This window comes from Pogona vitticeps, chromosome 3, assembly GCF_051106095.1.
Source record: "Pogona vitticeps strain Pit_001003342236 chromosome 3, PviZW2.1, whole genome shotgun sequence".
NCBI classification, from domain to species: domain Eukaryota; kingdom Metazoa; phylum Chordata; class Lepidosauria; order Squamata; family Agamidae; genus Pogona; species Pogona vitticeps.
This window is the reverse complement of record NC_135785.1, coordinates 22,506,287-22,522,592: the sequence shown is the minus strand read 5'-3', so window position 1 is coordinate 22,522,592 and position 16,306 is coordinate 22,506,287. Positions and strand designations below refer to the sequence as shown.

At 41.4% G+C, this 16,306-nt stretch overlaps 1 long non-coding RNA gene across 1 annotated transcript in view; it reads left to right on the top strand.

Annotated features, from left to right (window-relative positions):
* Positions 1 to 16,306, top strand: part of LOC110078068 (uncharacterized) — a 48,649-nt gene that overhangs the window by 24,682 nt on the left and 7,661 nt on the right. The window contains exon 4 of the long non-coding RNA XR_012085765.2: positions 15,449 to 15,494. This is a non-coding gene — a long non-coding RNA (uncharacterized LOC110078068). The remainder of the gene's footprint in view (positions 1 to 15,448; positions 15,495 to 16,306) is intronic.

Below are 16,306 nucleotides of genomic sequence, written 5' to 3'. Positions count from 1 at the left end.
GTAACATTGCTCTAGGAAAACAACAACACCCTGAGGCAGAGGGAGTTTCATGAGCTTAATGGGAAGGTTCAAGAAAGTGGAATTTAGATTAAACTCCTGAATTCTGTTTTAACAAGAAATGCTTTGATCCTTTTTTTAAAAGGAGCTCTGTTCAGAGCTGAATTAAATGCTGAGAGATCCCTTAATAGAATCCTCTGGGTTTGTTGTTGTTGTTGTACAAAATAACTATGGGGAGACCAGCTTGATGGGAAAAGTAGAAGTGGAAAAGTTTCTTAAACTGAATCTTCCCATTCTAAGCTGCTGTTTTTCCTTTGGGGGAGGACAGACAGAGAGGTTGAATATAGAGGTGTTTAGCCCTATCTTTCATCCACTGCAGGGAAAGGGTGTTTCATTCCTAAAGATGGCAATTAGACGACATCTTTCGTGGAGTGAATCATCCCAACCTAAAAGCAGGCCTACCTGCATCTTTCTGGGTCCTTATCAAAGGCTTCTAATTTTTTGTTGCAGGTAGGATACTTTAGTTTTAGTCCATTCCCAGTGTGTATGATCACTGGGAATAAACAATAGTGAGCCTTTCTATTTTGATTTCCCAATATTGAGAAAGCTATTTCATAATATTGGCAAATTAAACACTTCCTCAGCTCTGTAGAGGGCCAAAGAAGTAGTGTAAAAAACAAGAGCAGCAAACATGTGCTGCATCGCTTTGAAAATAGCATTAGGTATGTGAATTACAAGTTAGGTATGCGTATTAGGTAGGTGTACCTACAATATATACCTAATACACTTACATAACTTGTAATACCTACACCTAATGCTGTTTTTAAAGTGTTCACTGCTTCCATACACATTTAATTTTTTCACTTCCTCCACCCCTCCACAGAGCTGAGGAACTGTTTAATTTGCAAATACCATGAAGTGGCTCTCTTCCTAAGCTACTTCACAATATAGTGGTGCCTCGCTAGACAGTTACCCCACATGACAGTTTTTTCACTAGACATTGACTTTTTGCGATTGCTATAGCGATTCACAAAACAGTTATTCCTATGGGGGAAATTTCGCTGGACAATGTTGCTTCGCAAACCGATTTTTGCTAGACAACGATTTTGACAGCTCCCTCCGCGCTCGCAAAGCAGGTGTTTTCAGGACCTAAGCTTCGCAAGACAGCGATTTAAATAGATGATTGGCGGTTCGCAAAGCGGCTTTCCTATGGCTGATCTTCGCTAGACAACGACGATTCTTCCCCATTGGAACGCATTAAACAGATTTCAATGCATTCCAATGGAGAAATGCTTTTCGCTAGATGATGATTTCGTTAAACAGCGATTTCAGTGGAACGGATTATCATTGTCTAGCGAGGCACCACTGTACTGGAAAATTTACAGCAGGCTGGAGTGGACCAAATAGGGTCACTTGAAACCCATATGCCATTTAGATGGGAGGATCACACCAAATGGTATACCAAACCTCCTAGCAACCCTATTTAGCCCAATTCAGCCTGATCCAGTTGTGACTTACAGACAAACCCTTAGTTTCAGTTAATACTGTGTTCCCTCACTATGGAATAAAGAGCATTTTTTGGGGAGGGGGAATGACTCAGGGGAGTGTTAAGCACCCTTTTGCCCGGCAGCATTCTCATAATTTGATTCCCAGATCCTCTGAACTAAAAGAATGTGAAGATCTGCACTTTGTCTAATTAGCTTGTTCTTTAAAATAGAAGTGATCATTCTACAGATGTTCATTATAGAAATTTAAAAGCCTGTTTCTCAGCAGACCAGGTGAGGTGAAACAATTTTCAAGGTAGGGTAATGCACCCATTGGTCTTACACTTAGGTTTTAGTCCTTAGGCAAATATTAGGATAGGCCTAAATTTTCTCCTGTGCAAATGCTTTGACTGCAATAAGAGCAGATGTGTGCAGCACAATTACATACCTATTTACTTTGAAAAAATTGGGGTTTGATATTCAAGTGAGAGCTAGCTGGTGTATGTGCACAAGTATGAAAGAAACAGTTTTCATTTAGAGAAAAAGTGAACACTTACATTTTTTTTACATTTTCCCAGAAGACAGAATACTTCACACCTCTCCCTTGAATGGGACTTAATTTTTCTTGACAGAGTCCCATTGCTTTTTGTGCATCAAACCTTCATGTCTTGCTTTCGACTCAAACTTGGTGTCTGACTTAAGCCTAAATGAGCCAGCTACATACATACAGGAAGGCAACACATTGATTGTCTTGCTTAAATTCTCACTGACCCTCTCCAACAGAAACCTTTATGAGAACCTGGGCATTATGAAGGGCAATGAAGCAACATCAGCTTGCTACAGGGGCAGGTTAACTCTGCAGTACATATACAATTATATGCAGTACATAAAATTGTAGATTACATATACAGTACATATACAATTATATGCAGTAATGTACATATAATTGTAGATTAGGAAGTAGGGTTGATTGGTTGGTTTTAGCAAAAGATTCAATGAGTGCAATATGTATGAATGCCAAACATGAGAGCCTTCAAAGTAGGTGAATGGAAGCTAAGTTGCCCTTTATCTCACTGGGGTATATACAATCTTGTGTGATTTTGGCAGCTAAGTCGAGTCACACACCCTTGTTCACAGCTTGAAAGAGACGGAAATAGGAGCTTACTCAGATAAAAATAAGAACATTTTTTTTAAAAAAGTTATAGCACCTTAATGACTGTCATTTTTCAATGTGAGCCTTCTTGGATTTCCACTTCTGAGTGGCAGAAGAAATGGATGGATCCACAAAAGCTCACATTGAAATATAACAGCTTGGTCTTCAATGCACTACAACTTTTTGTTGTTTTGTTTTCAGTTTTTATTTTGTTTTTGTTTGGACATGGTTATGGAGACTCACACTGCTATTTCTTTGAGAAATAGGAGCTGTCTTTCTAGCCTGTCTTCCAGTTACCATAGTGTTGCCTGTGACGACAGAATAGTATATTTTGGAGCTGGATGTCTGGAAAGGCAATTTCAGGCAGAGCTGTGAACATTTCTCTTACAAAAGGAACTTGCTCTGTTGCTTCGTACTAACCCAATGCCATTATCGCTTCTGCCGCAGCCATTGGGAAATAGATGAAGATGCTTGCCAGTTCCATCATGCAGCCAATTTTGTTTATTGCATGTTGAAAATATCTGCAAAAAAACACATAGCAAAGCAAACAACACGGTTTCTTTCCAGATGTCTGGAACTAAGCCTCCTCCACTCCCCATCAAGAAAGTGCCAGGTTGGCTGTAATTCTAGAGCCAGGCATTTCATATAAGTATTCAATTACAGTAGTGAACAAATTGAACCATCACAACAAAATGTCTTTCCAGAGAATTCCATGCACTTTCCTGAGTATATTCAATAGGATGAACATCAGGAATTAAAAATTGTATTCAAATTGGGTTAGGTGTCAGGTTGGCTAGAATAATTACAGGAGGTCCCTCTGAATTGATCTTCTAGGATCAGAGGCAGTATATCATAGAATCATAGAATAATTGAGTTGGGAGGGGCCTCTAAGGCCATCAAATCCAACCTTTTGCTCAATACAGGAATCCAAATCAAAGCAGATCTGACAGATGGTTGTCCAATTTTGTCTTGAATGCATTGGAGTGCTCACCACCTCACAAGGTAATTGCTTCCATTGTTGTACTGCTCTAACAGTTAAGTTGCTCCTGATATTTAGCCTAAATCTGTCTTCCTGTATGTGGTGTATCTGTGTACACAAGATGCTTTGAGCAACGAATGTTGAAGGGATTTGCTTATAAATCTTCCTATAATATTACTAAACTGCCACCTGCTAGTCAGGAGTATATTTTACAGACTTTACTGATTCCACATGCCCCAAAGATGATTTCTAAAGTTCAGTCCTAACAACCACCTCAGTTTCAGCCATATATGTGGGAAAGCAACACATGGCGTGGGCTCTCAGACAGCTTTACTTGAACAAGGTCACCATGCCTGCACACGTTAATTAGCACCCCCGTGGAATACCTATGCCTCACATTTTAAGTTCTCTCACACACATGTGAGTGAACTCACACACACTCTCTCTTGTGTGTTGTTGCCATCTCCCTCTGTCTTTGTTGCTCTGTTGCTCAGCTCTTAGAGGGCAGCTACATCACAATTTCCCATTTTGGACCATTGCTGGAATGGCCAAGTTCAATCTGTTTTTCAGTGACCACAGTACATACAGGTAAATGCGAACCACCTCAGCCCCTTTTCATGACACATTCACACCTTTTTGGTCCAGCAGTAGGAGCTACTGTTTTTTGGGGGTGGGGGAGTGGGGGGAGTAATTCAGATCATATCATTTCATGTCCATTTCTGGCATGTATGATCACCAATGTTGCTCCAAAGTGGCAGTGGAGGGGAGGGGATGTTGTAGGGTGACTTGGTAGTGGCATCTGTGGGATGCGGCATGGCAGTGTGTAGCAGGAACACTTTCTCCTCTTCTGTTGTCTTTGCTCTGAACTCTTTCTATGATTATTTTAATTTTTTTTCCAGTTCAGTACAACGTCACTTCCAATAAAATAAAAAGAGATGCTGTATCTTTCTGAGCAAGGCATTAATTAAGTAAGGCACTCAGCCCATCTTTTCCTTCCCTCCCTGTCATCCCACTCAGAGTTTGGTAGGAAAGGCTGGAGAAACAAGCCCAGCTTCCTTTCCTTTCTTCCCTCCCTCCCACCCACCTACCTACCCAGCTGCCTGGCATCAAGCTTCTGCAGCCTAAAGCATATCTGTCCGTGTTCTGATTGAGAAGTCGTTCCCACCCTCCATAGAGATTGGCTAAAAGATGTCTCCTCTTTCGGGAGAATGCTTGCTCCTTGCTCCTGGAGGGCTGGTGTGCCTGAGAGACAGAGAAGGGTGGTGGTGGTGGAGGATGCTGTACCCACAGGAAAGCAAGGAAGCACAGAGGAGTAAAGGGAATCTGGTAATCTGTCATTTATTTTTATATTAATTCAGTGCTACAATACTTACAGAAATATTTTTTTTTAAATAGATGGCAAGGACTTGGGTTTTGTACTTCCTCTTTTCTGTATGTGGCTTCCAACCCTAATGGCTGGGATTAAGGGATGAAAATGGAAGAGTTGGGACAGAAGTGGAGAAGAAGGTGGTCAACCATCAAGAACTGGAACAATTTGAAGTGTAGGGTGGTTTTATGTTCCAAAACCACCTGGGGAAAATTACTATTGTCCAGGCAGATCAATAGAAGTGCTAAGTCACACATTTAGCCTGACCCAACCCAAGATCGTTTCCCTATCTAGTCACGCCTGTTTCAGCAGCTCCTTTTGCCTGTTCACGCTTTCAGTCCTGTTCTGCTCAGTCCTGTAGCACTTGGCCATGGGGGATTTATAACAAGTGGTTAGGGAGAGGTGGAGAAGGAAATTACTTTGTTTCAGGACAGAATATGAATGGAGGAGTGGATGTTTTGCAGCCTGAAGTAATATGTAATCAAGCCCAGCCCTGGGAAAGAAGGAGTGGATGTGTTTGCATTTCCTTGCCATCTCTCCCCATCTTTTCTCCCTCCAAAGAAATGGGACACAGTAGTACAAGATGATCTTTCTATATCACTTTCCCCCCTCCTTGCCACTACTCAAGTGAACTCTCACCACTAGTAATGAGAAGCGAATAGACATTTGTTCTTGTTCTAGTGGAAAACAGTAAATTAAAGCCATGGCCATTACAAGCAAAAATGTTCATTCCAACTCATTTCTAACTTTTTAATTCTAGGGAACCTATCCCAGATTCAGAATCTAGCTTGTTCCAAAAGTCACTCAAGTAAGTTGACAAGTTACTATGTAACTCTGATTTTGGGAGGCGGGAGTTTCAGTTTATTGGATGGGATGCTCAGTGGGGGATCTGAAGGGACACCATGAATAAAAAGCAAATGTTTTGAGAAGTTCCTGTTCTTGAACTATAATTCCCAGTCTGGTCACTGATGGATTCTGGGAATTTTAGTCCCAAAAGTAAGTTGTCACATGTTGACTAAATTAAGAAGGGGAAAAAAGAAGAAGAAAAAAGAAAAGTGAGAGAGGAAAAAAGCAAGCAACAAAGTTTAATGGGTTAAAATCCATTTCCTCAGACGGATGCTTGCACAGAAACAAATTTATTAATCGTTATCCTTCACTTTCCCCCATCTCTTTTTGTGCCCCCCCCCAATCTGGTCGCTGTGCTGGAATGGACTAACACAACTGCTGCTTTGGAAATTTATCAAAGAAAGATTGTAGCTATGCTAACTGACAGATTCAGTTATTTTCTAAAAACAAAACAAAATAAAATGCATTTTCTGAATTTCCAAAACCAACTCTTGCTGGAAGAAGTCAGAAATCAATGACATCTGGTGATAGTGGTGGCAGATGTACCACTACTTCATATGTTAAATATTGCTCAGATCTAGATGTTTCGCCGGGGAATTTGGGATCGGATTCCCTGGAATTAAAAACAAACAAGCAAACAAACATGCAAAAACAAATAAACAGTATATAACAGCCATGTGTGAGTGAGGGCAGTGAGATGGAAAGAAGGTTTGCCTCCTTTTTTTTTCTATACAAGCTTCCTCATCTCACACCCCCACACCCCAAAGCTGCTGTTTGTGCCACAGGGAGCATATATGCCTGGTCCATTGAAATGCCACCTGGCTCTGCATGTTCCCCATTCGGCAGAGTAGTGGAGAGCACTTAATGAAGGCAAGACCCAGGCTGAGACAACTTCCAGTTAAGTGCACCTACAGAGACTGAGGGTTCCGGTCCTGCCTGTGTTCCCCCATCGGCTGAACTCTGTGAGTTTATGAGATTGAGACCCTTGGGGGAGGACGAAACAAAACAAGAGAAATAATATGCGTAAGAATGGCAATTCTTCACCTTTTGAAACTAAGCACAGGAGGAAGCAGCAACAGGTAGAAATGTTTCAAACTTTGGGGTGGCAGGAATTTTCTGCTCCTGTTCAGACTTTTGAAATGAATGAATGTGGTGGTAATATGTGTGTATCGAAGTGTGTGCGCATGTGTGGGGGGGGGCTTGACTTGGTTTTGCCTCTCATTCCTGGGTTTGCCCCACCAACAGCTGCTGTACTCCCAGCCCTGGCAGTCATATGGCAGCAGAGCTCTAGTTTTGAGTATATGCAATGGTAGTGGGCTCGTGACAGGCAGTACGATGTTTCACCCATCACACACCTTAACCATTTTCTTTGCTTGAACCGGTAAGAATGGCCTTAGAGCTTGTCCAGACAGGAGATTTTGGAATGGTCTGGTTCACACTTTAAAGGTTTTTATCTTCAGTGCGATCTATTTTAGTTCTCACTTGAGCAATCCTTCCACTCACACTGGAGGTGTTCATTTTTTTGTAAGAAGGGTCCATACGGGTCTTTGGATCTCCAGTTTACTCATATTACCAGATTTATTCATGAGTAAGGAGGCAGCAGCAACAGAAGCGGAGGGCAGTGGCCGTGCAAGGGGAAAACTTTTGGGGTGAAGGTTGGGAATATGGAAAAGAGGTAAAGCCCATTTCCCCACCTTTCCCCTTAGCTGGGGCTCCACCCCATAGAGTCAACTAACCTCTTCCCCCACCTTTTCCTACCTCTGTTGTTCAGCAGGCTGCAGTGACTTTCCTTTTTTGGGAGGTTAAAGAACTTAAGTGGCATATGGTAATATCAGTGCATCAACCTAGCATGGCATTAAAACTGCATTGTTTTGGTTAGGGAAATATTTTTTAAAAAATGAAAACAGAGGAGAGGGTTTCTCCATCCTGCCTTTTTATGTCACAACCCACCTAATATATCACAGGATTGTCTCCTCAGTTAACACCACCCACAGTTCCTTTGTACTAGTCATTCACACAGGCAACACAACAAGATAATTAGGAGTGTGCTGAATCATACAAAAAACAAAAAACCTCCAGAGAACCCTCTAGGGCTGTGTCATAAAAGAGTGGGATGGCTCTTAAGAAGGCAGGATGAATAGATCTAGGTAGAAACAGATGTACGTGCTGTAATTTGGTTGCCATCAAACTGTAGCAACAGCGATCTAAACAGCGATCTATATACTCGTCTGGACAAGCCCTTAGATACTGATTAGATATGGTTTGATCATCAGCTCTGTGTTTGCATGTTGCTATCCAGTGCAGATTATCTGAATGGTCAGGGACCTCTCTAGCCCTGGCCTGTGGGTGATCCTGAATGAATGTTTTATGGCTTGCTGTGACTTATTTGCTAAGTGCTTTGGTGATTAAATGACTTACATCTGCTTGGACCTAAATTCCTCTGAATGCAATATAATTCTTTCTACCACTGTTGCTCCGGTTTAGTTACTGTAGCCAGAGGCAATGATAGGATGGGGCCTACCATCTGTAAATTTAACATTTGCATGCCAAAGCTAATAACATCTAGCCAGAAATAACCATGGGAAAGAACCATGGGAGCTACCTCACTAAAAGGGATGGGAAGAGGTTTTGGTATAATTTCACCCAGTGCCACTTACTTTCTCTACAGTCCTTCTGCCTGTATTTAGTTTTGCTATTGACAACCCATGACTGGAACACAAGAGTTACTTTGAGGTGGCCCCTCTGCTCAGACCACAGACCACTTTTGACTTTTGCCAGTTTCTCTAATTTTTATTTTCTCATTCCCATTTCTCTTTGTCTTCCCTGCGCCAATTTTCTTTCCCTTGCTTTCTCATTGGCTCTCTAAACTAGGGTGGGCAAGCCACAGTGCCAAAGTTTAGCATTCCACGTAGGTGCCAGCAGTCAATTAGTTCAGACCTCTGGCAGAATGTTCTGATTTCTCTCCGTGCTAGCAAAAGAAAGTGTGTGTGACCATACTTACTTTTCAGTCTGGCCCTCACAGGTATGTGAACCTCAGCATAAAACAAGATTCCCACCTCATTTTGAAATATTAAGATCATCAGGAGAAGCCTTTCTCTTGGTCGCATCACCCTCACAGGCATGCTTGGTGGGGACACACAAGAGAGCCTTCTGGGTCACTGGTCCCAGACTATGGAATTCCCTCCCAGAGGAGGCCACGCTGGCCCCATCTTTGTTGTCCTTTTGCAAAGGACAAAGACCTCTCCCTTCAGGCAGGCTTTCCTCTAAATGATTGGTTGGCCAAAGGGATTTTTAAAGGGGTAATGTTATTCTATGCTTCACTTGTGTTTTTATATTGCTATTTACTATGAGTTTTAATATATCTCTTTATGCTTTTAAAATATTGTAATAATTTATTATTTACAGTAGCTTTTAGCCTTGTTTGTTAGGAAGAATGTACAGAATGGAAGAAATACAGCTGCCAAGTCAACTTTTGTTTAATTAGTCCTCCTTCTCCTCTGCTTTAACAGCAATAAATTAAACAAAATGATTTAAAAAATATCTTATCTCCATGTTAGCAATTGTTGTACCTGTTTAATTTCTGTGTCTGACTGCTAAAGCCACAGAAGCTGAAAGAGTGAAATCACTGGCAGTCCTGGAGGCTCAAACTCATATGAGAAAATTCCAAACTCCGAATAATGTTCAATGTATTAGAAATTATTATAGCTAGTTAGTTGTCTGTGAGCTAAATTCAGTGTTAGCCCCAACCAGGGCTAGAATAGAATAGAATGTGTAGCTCACTAGTCTATTATCATGAAGACATAGCATCTGAATATAGCTCCATTGCTCTGTGTTCTTTATTTGAAAAATGAAGCATATTCTCACCCTAAAATACTTATTTTGGAAAAAAAAATCATTCCAGTGAAACTTATTTTTAAGAAAGTTTATCTATAATTACATCCTTACCCTCTCTAATCCTACCCTTCTTTGCTCTGGAACTATAGCTGTAATCCAGTTCACACCTTTTCCCAGAAAGTACTACTTTACCAACTGAGGCTTCCAAACAGCTTGTGAAATTATGACTTGTGAAACTATGGCTATGTGTACAGAGATGTACCTCCAAGTGGGTCGAGTCATAGAACAATCTGATGAAGTTCCGTATGCAAAGCTGCAACTGAGATTTAGCTGGCCTTCCTGTGGGTGGATAGATAGGCGTGTGGAACAGTTGCAGCACTGAGGTTAGGAAAGAAACTGAATGACACTCATCCCTCAGTTTTTAATGGGATAGCTGTCAACCAACAAAGTGCATCAGGAGGAATCTCATCTGGATTCATATAAAGGTGAGGGGTGTTTTCTCTTCTTCTCTTCTCTCCCCCACTCCCCCTTTGAATTGTACTTTGAGAAGCAATTATTCCCTTTTGGTCTGGAAAAGTGAAGGAGAATGTTTTTGCTTAACAGTTGTAGCTAGGTTTTCTTGAGAAAAAAAGGAAAGAAGCTATGTAGGTGCACAGCAAAGTAAGTATATCATTTGTGTGGTATTACAGTTTCGTTTCTTATTTATTGAAGGGATTGTTTGAAGGTGGTAAGAATGGTTATCCAAGGCTTAGTGAAATCTGTGTCAGTCTTTTGTCAGCACCAAGTAGACAGAATATTCTCTCTCCACCCACCCACCCCCCGGTTTCAGTGTTCCTTTCACCCCTCTTGTATAGTTTCCATTATAGATCAGTTTGCATTTGCCAGCTAGATGTAACTCTGTTGTCTGTCTTCCTTTGGGCAGTACTTGAATTGTGGGGGCTGAAGGGCTACCTTACTTTTGATTTTAGAAGGGTGTGATGAGAGTCTATGGTTTAGCTAAAATTATGGGATGACCATGTCAGCCTTGTGGATTTATTGTACCATTGCCCCCATAAGTACAGCATAGCTATAAGGATGGAGAACTATCGATCATAGTTATATCCTGCCTTATATCATAACACCTCAGACAGAATACAACCAAAAAATATTTGACTTTCTTATCAGTCAGCCACAATCTCCGTATTTTGATGTCATGTGTAATTCACTCTTATATCTGATGAAGTGAATTTCATCCATGAAAGCTCACATTCAGATATAACAGTTAGGCTTTAAGGTGCCAAAATATTTTTTCTTCTATTTTTATTATTGTCTATTGTTTGTTTTTGACTATAACAAAAATAGTTTAGATCAGTCCGAGAACAATGGCAACCATTTACAACAGTGTATGAAACATATAAAACAATACAGTGGTGCCTCGCTTAGCGAGCGCACCGTATAACGACGAATCCGTATAGCGATCCCCTTTTTCGGGATCGCTATACGGAGCACCCAATCGCCGCACCTCGCATTGCGACGATCGGGGAGTCCGGCGGCCATTTTGGAGCCGCATTCGGTGGCTCCAAAATGGGCGCCGGATGACCCGAAATGGCCCCGCGCTGTGTTTTCGCGCCCTCGGCAAGCGAGGGGAGGGCGCGAAAACGCGCCGCGGGGCCATTTTGGATCCGTTTTGAAGCCGCAAAACAGCTGTTTTGCGGCTTCAAAACGGCCGCGGGCAACCCGAAATGGCCCCGCGCGGCGTTTTCGTGCCCTCGGCAAGCGAGGGGAGGGCACGAAAATGGCTGCCCGGGGCCAGGAAACTTCTCTAAGTGGGAAGTTTAGGGCCGATTTGGAACGCATTAAATGAAGTTTAATGCGTTCCAATGGCTTTTTACTTCCCGCTTAGCGAAGATTTCACATAGCGAAGGTTAATCCGGAACGGATTAACCTCGCTATGCGGGGCACCACTGTATAAGCAATTTAGAATCACTTGGAAACTTAACAGAGCAGACTAGAACTTACTCAAGCCGAAGTATTCAAAGTGGCAAAGTATTCAAAGTATTTTAGCCTGGCACTGAAATTAATTCAGTGTCTGTGCCAGTCAGTCCTACGGGTACAACTCAAGCACCCTTTTCACAATCTGCAGAGAAGGCTCTCTTGTACATTTCCATGTTACTGGATCACTACTCTTCTTCTTGGTGAGAAGCAGAAGAGGGACCATCAGTACTAGCGGAGCTATATTTAGTGAGAGGCACTTCTCCAAATCCTGAAGTCACAGGTCAGCAATTTGCGCAGAATTCCCTCAGCTTTTATTGCACATTCAGTGACCTGTTGTGCATACAGTGGACCTTCAACTTACGGAATTAATCCGTATTGGAACGGTGGCTGCAAGTCGAAAAGTCTGTAGGTCGAGTCTCCATTGACCTACAATGCATTGAAAACCGATTAATCCCATAACCAGCCGTTTTTCTTCCATTTTTGTTCGATTTTGGTTTTTTTTCTGGTCTGTAGGTCGATTCTCAGGCTGCAAGTCAAACCTAAATTTTGCAGCCAGAGAAGTCTGTAACTTGAAAAGTCTGTAGGTCGAGCCATCTGTAAGTCGAGGGTCCACTATACAATTATATTTTCCCCAGTATTTTCACTACCCTCTTGCCCACATGGAAGCCTGTTGCTTTCAGCAAAGTAATCTCTAGATAGCTCATTTGCAAAGTGGACATTGCAGACCCCACACCCATTAGGTGTTGCACCTATGGGATGATATGCCCCACATTTCCTTAACAGGATGCTGACATTTGAATTTGGACTTGAATTGTGTTGGCTAAGAGGGAAAATTGTACATACCAAGTGTTTGGCATGCTGATTAAGTTGACTTCTTGAGATCTGTCTGCTTGCATTTTTTTTTTTTTTGCAGTTTGTTACAAGAGCATTGTATGACTATGAAGTTATGCTTTTACCACCATTTAAGTATATAACTGAGATTTTAAAGTATCATTCCAGATTAAGTAGTACTTTCAAGTACTTGAAAGGTAGTCATACAGAGGAGGGGCACGATCTGTTCTCGATCATCCCAGAGTGCAGGACATGTAGAAATGGCATTGAGCTACAGGATGACAGATTTAGGCTGAATATCAGGAAAAACGCCTTAACTGTTAGAGCAGTACAACAATGAAGCCAATTACAGTACCTTGGGAGGTAGTGAGTGCTCCAATGCTGGAGGCATTCAACAGAAAATTGGACAACTATCTGTTAGAACATCTTTGATTTGGATTCCTGCGTTGAGCAGGGGGTGGTCTTGGAGGCCTTACAGGCCACTTCCAACTCAGTTATTCTATGATTCTATGAAATCAGACCATGGTGCATATTTTAAAAAAGAAAATAAAGAAAAATGGGTGGGGGGGATTACATATGTTTTTGTGCAGTTTTTCCTGAAAGAATTCTGGCTACAGAAATATAGAATGTAGCCCTAACATGTAGGCCATTTAGTTAACATTAAAGATATAAGGACACATTTTATATGACACCATGGGAGCCTAATTCTTTAGGATCACAAATCTTGTCTTAATATTTCCATAATGAAGTTACAACATCTTATGGAAAATAACTCCCATCAGATATATTTTCGATTTCAAATGAAGGATTAGAGAACTTCTTGATGGTACATCTGTCAGACTGGTGATGACAGTCTTCACAAGGCAGCTTAGAGGCATGGTGGGAGTGCCTGTTCTTGAAATGTGATGTGCTTGCAATCACAGAGCACTGCTTTGGTTGTGTTATTATCAGCAGGGCTGCACAAAACCAGCAGAAGCAAAGCATTTTGGAATATGCCATTTCAGCCTGATTTACATCTAAGGTTTGAGCTCATTTGGTCGTCCAAAATCTAAAGGGACTTCTTTATGATCCCAATGGAAATATCAACAGTGGCCTATTTGTTTTTGCTTTCAATCTTGGCAGAACTGTATAAAATTTATAAGCATACTGTAACTCTACCTGAGCAGAGGAAAATTTCTAAATTTCAGGAAATGGTGGAGGGGTTTTTGTGCTAGCCAAGCACCACGGGCATTTGCTTTTGTTTTGAAAGGGGGAAATCAAGAAAAAAAACAGGGTAATGTGAAGCTGCCTTCAATTGACTAAACAATGGTTCTTATTTTACAATCTAGTGGGGCCCAAACATCTCAGCATGCATACAAATGTAACATTATTTGAGCAACATGAACTACTGTAGAAGGGTGCACAGTACTATCAGTTAAAATAAGCCACATTCACTTCATGGCTGAGCTTGGGGAACAAGTTTTGTGAGAAAAACCACATTAATTGCTTTTGAATATTATGTTATCTGAAGTTGACTAAAATATGCTGGTGGCTGATATTCTTTAGACTGCAGTGGGAAAGGGAAGCATTTACTTTCCTCAGAGATTCCTCCTTTTCTCTTTTACTTATAATGATGGATTTAGACCAATGGTAATTTTGGCTCTTCAACACAACATATAAAAGACAGGGGAGGCTTTCAACATTTGCTACCAACCACCAGCAACCATAATGTGTGGGTCTCCACACATTCATATATATGAAGGGAGAAACCAGCATTAGGGCTGCTCACTGGGAAGTCCTGATGAAAATCCCTTCCCACTTTGAAACTGCTGGTAGACCTGGGAGGCAAGTTTTCTTCCCAGGGTCTATAGTAGAGATGGGCAATATCTGTGGACTATAGGGAAACAGAAGTACTGAGCCCCAATTTTTTTGTAATGGTTGAAGGGAGGAAATCTGTATGGCTAGAGTACACTTTTTATTTAGCCAACTACCATTCTAACTGGAATGAGACCTGGTGAATGTAGGGGGGGGGAAACCCTGTCACTTGACATATGCTTTGGGTCTTTCAGTAATCTTTGGCAGTTTACTTACTTAAACAAGTTGAGCTTCTGGCACATAAAGAGAGTTCAAGGAAAAGGACTGCACTCTGGCATTGCCATCAAGGTATCATGGGTATCAATGGTATGTGAGTACCAATCAATACAGGGAAATCCTACTTTATGTGTGTAGGCACGAGATGCCTCTGTTTCCTTATGCCACCTCTGACATCCACGCACCAAGCATGGACCTTTCCTAAAGAAAACAGTGTGGGTGTACACCTCAAAAGGCTTGCACAGGAGTTGAAATCCAGTGTGAACATAAATAGTGCTCCCATTGGGTTTTGGTATTTAAACATTTATAACAGCTGTGGAAGAGCTAGGTTATGAGCATTGCCAAAAGATCAGGACAAAAGGGGAAACAGATTTATAGAATGCTTGCAATTGCTAATTTATTTAAAAATATATACATTTATGAAAAGCAGTACTGTACCAGTTCGATAGAACCACAGTACATCTCATCATACTGCCAGATGCCCTGTGTGTCTACTCAGTCTGCTCTCTGTGTGAAAGCAATAGATGGGCACTGGGCAACTTCTAGACCTTTGTTCTCCCCTTTGTGATTAATCAAGTGGACTAGTCTGTCCTTCAAATAAAGGATGCCTTCAAAGAGAGGACTGTCCTCAGCAAAGCAAGCATTCATTCACTCTCATGAGATCACAAAAGGGAAAGCTATACACGTTACTAATGGTGAATGAAACAAAACTGTTGGTAAATTGCTGCACTCTGTATAATCACTGCACTTGGTTCTCTAACTTGTATTTTGTTGATAAATATAGTTACAGGGGAGCTATTAATATTCATTAACTTCTTTAGCATTTCTGCTGATCAACTTAGGTAGTTTATTACTTTATTGCAACACTTTCAGTCTTTTTACTTTCCTGGCTATATTTCTGCATTGTTTTCTAGGTGTGGCAAGAATGATTAACCTTCAAGATGTCACCCGAGGATACAGGTAATATTTGACCTTATTCACCCGGAGTTAATTTCTTCAGAATGGATAGGTTTGCTCTCCTTGCAGCCCAGGGGATTCTCAAGAGCCTCCTCCAGCACCACAATTAAAAAACATCAATTCTTCGGTGGTCAACCTTCTTTATGGTCCAGCTCTCACTTCCATACATCGCTACTGGAAAAACCATAGCTTTGACCATGTGGACCTTTGTCGGCAAGGTGATGTCTCTGCTTTTTAAGATGCTGTTTAGGTTTGTCATCGCTTTCCTCCCAAGAAGCAGGCATCTTTCAATTTCGTGGCTGCTGTCACCATTTGCAGTGATCAGGGAGCCCAATAAAGTAAAATCTGTCACTGCCTCCATATATTCCCCTAATTTGCCAGGAGGTTTGGGACCAGTGGCCATGATCTTAGGTTTTTGATGTTGAGCTTCAGACTATTTTTGCACTCTCCTCTTTCATCCTCATTAACAGGTTCTTTAATTCCTCCTCACTTTCTGCCATCCGAGTGATGTCATCTGTGTATCTGAGGTTGCTGATATTTCTTCCGGCAATCTTAATTCTGGTTTGGGATTCATCCAGTCCAGCCTTTCACATGATGTATTCTGCATATAATTTAAATAAGCAGGGAGACAATATACAGCCTTGTCGTACTCCTTTCCCAATTTTGAACCAATCAGTTGTTCCATATCCAGTTCTAACTCTTGCTTCATGTCCAACATATAGATTTCTCAAGAGAACAATAAGGTGGTCAGGCACTCCCATTTCTTTAAGGACTTGCCATAGTTTGTTGTGGTCCACACAGCCAAAGTTTGCGTA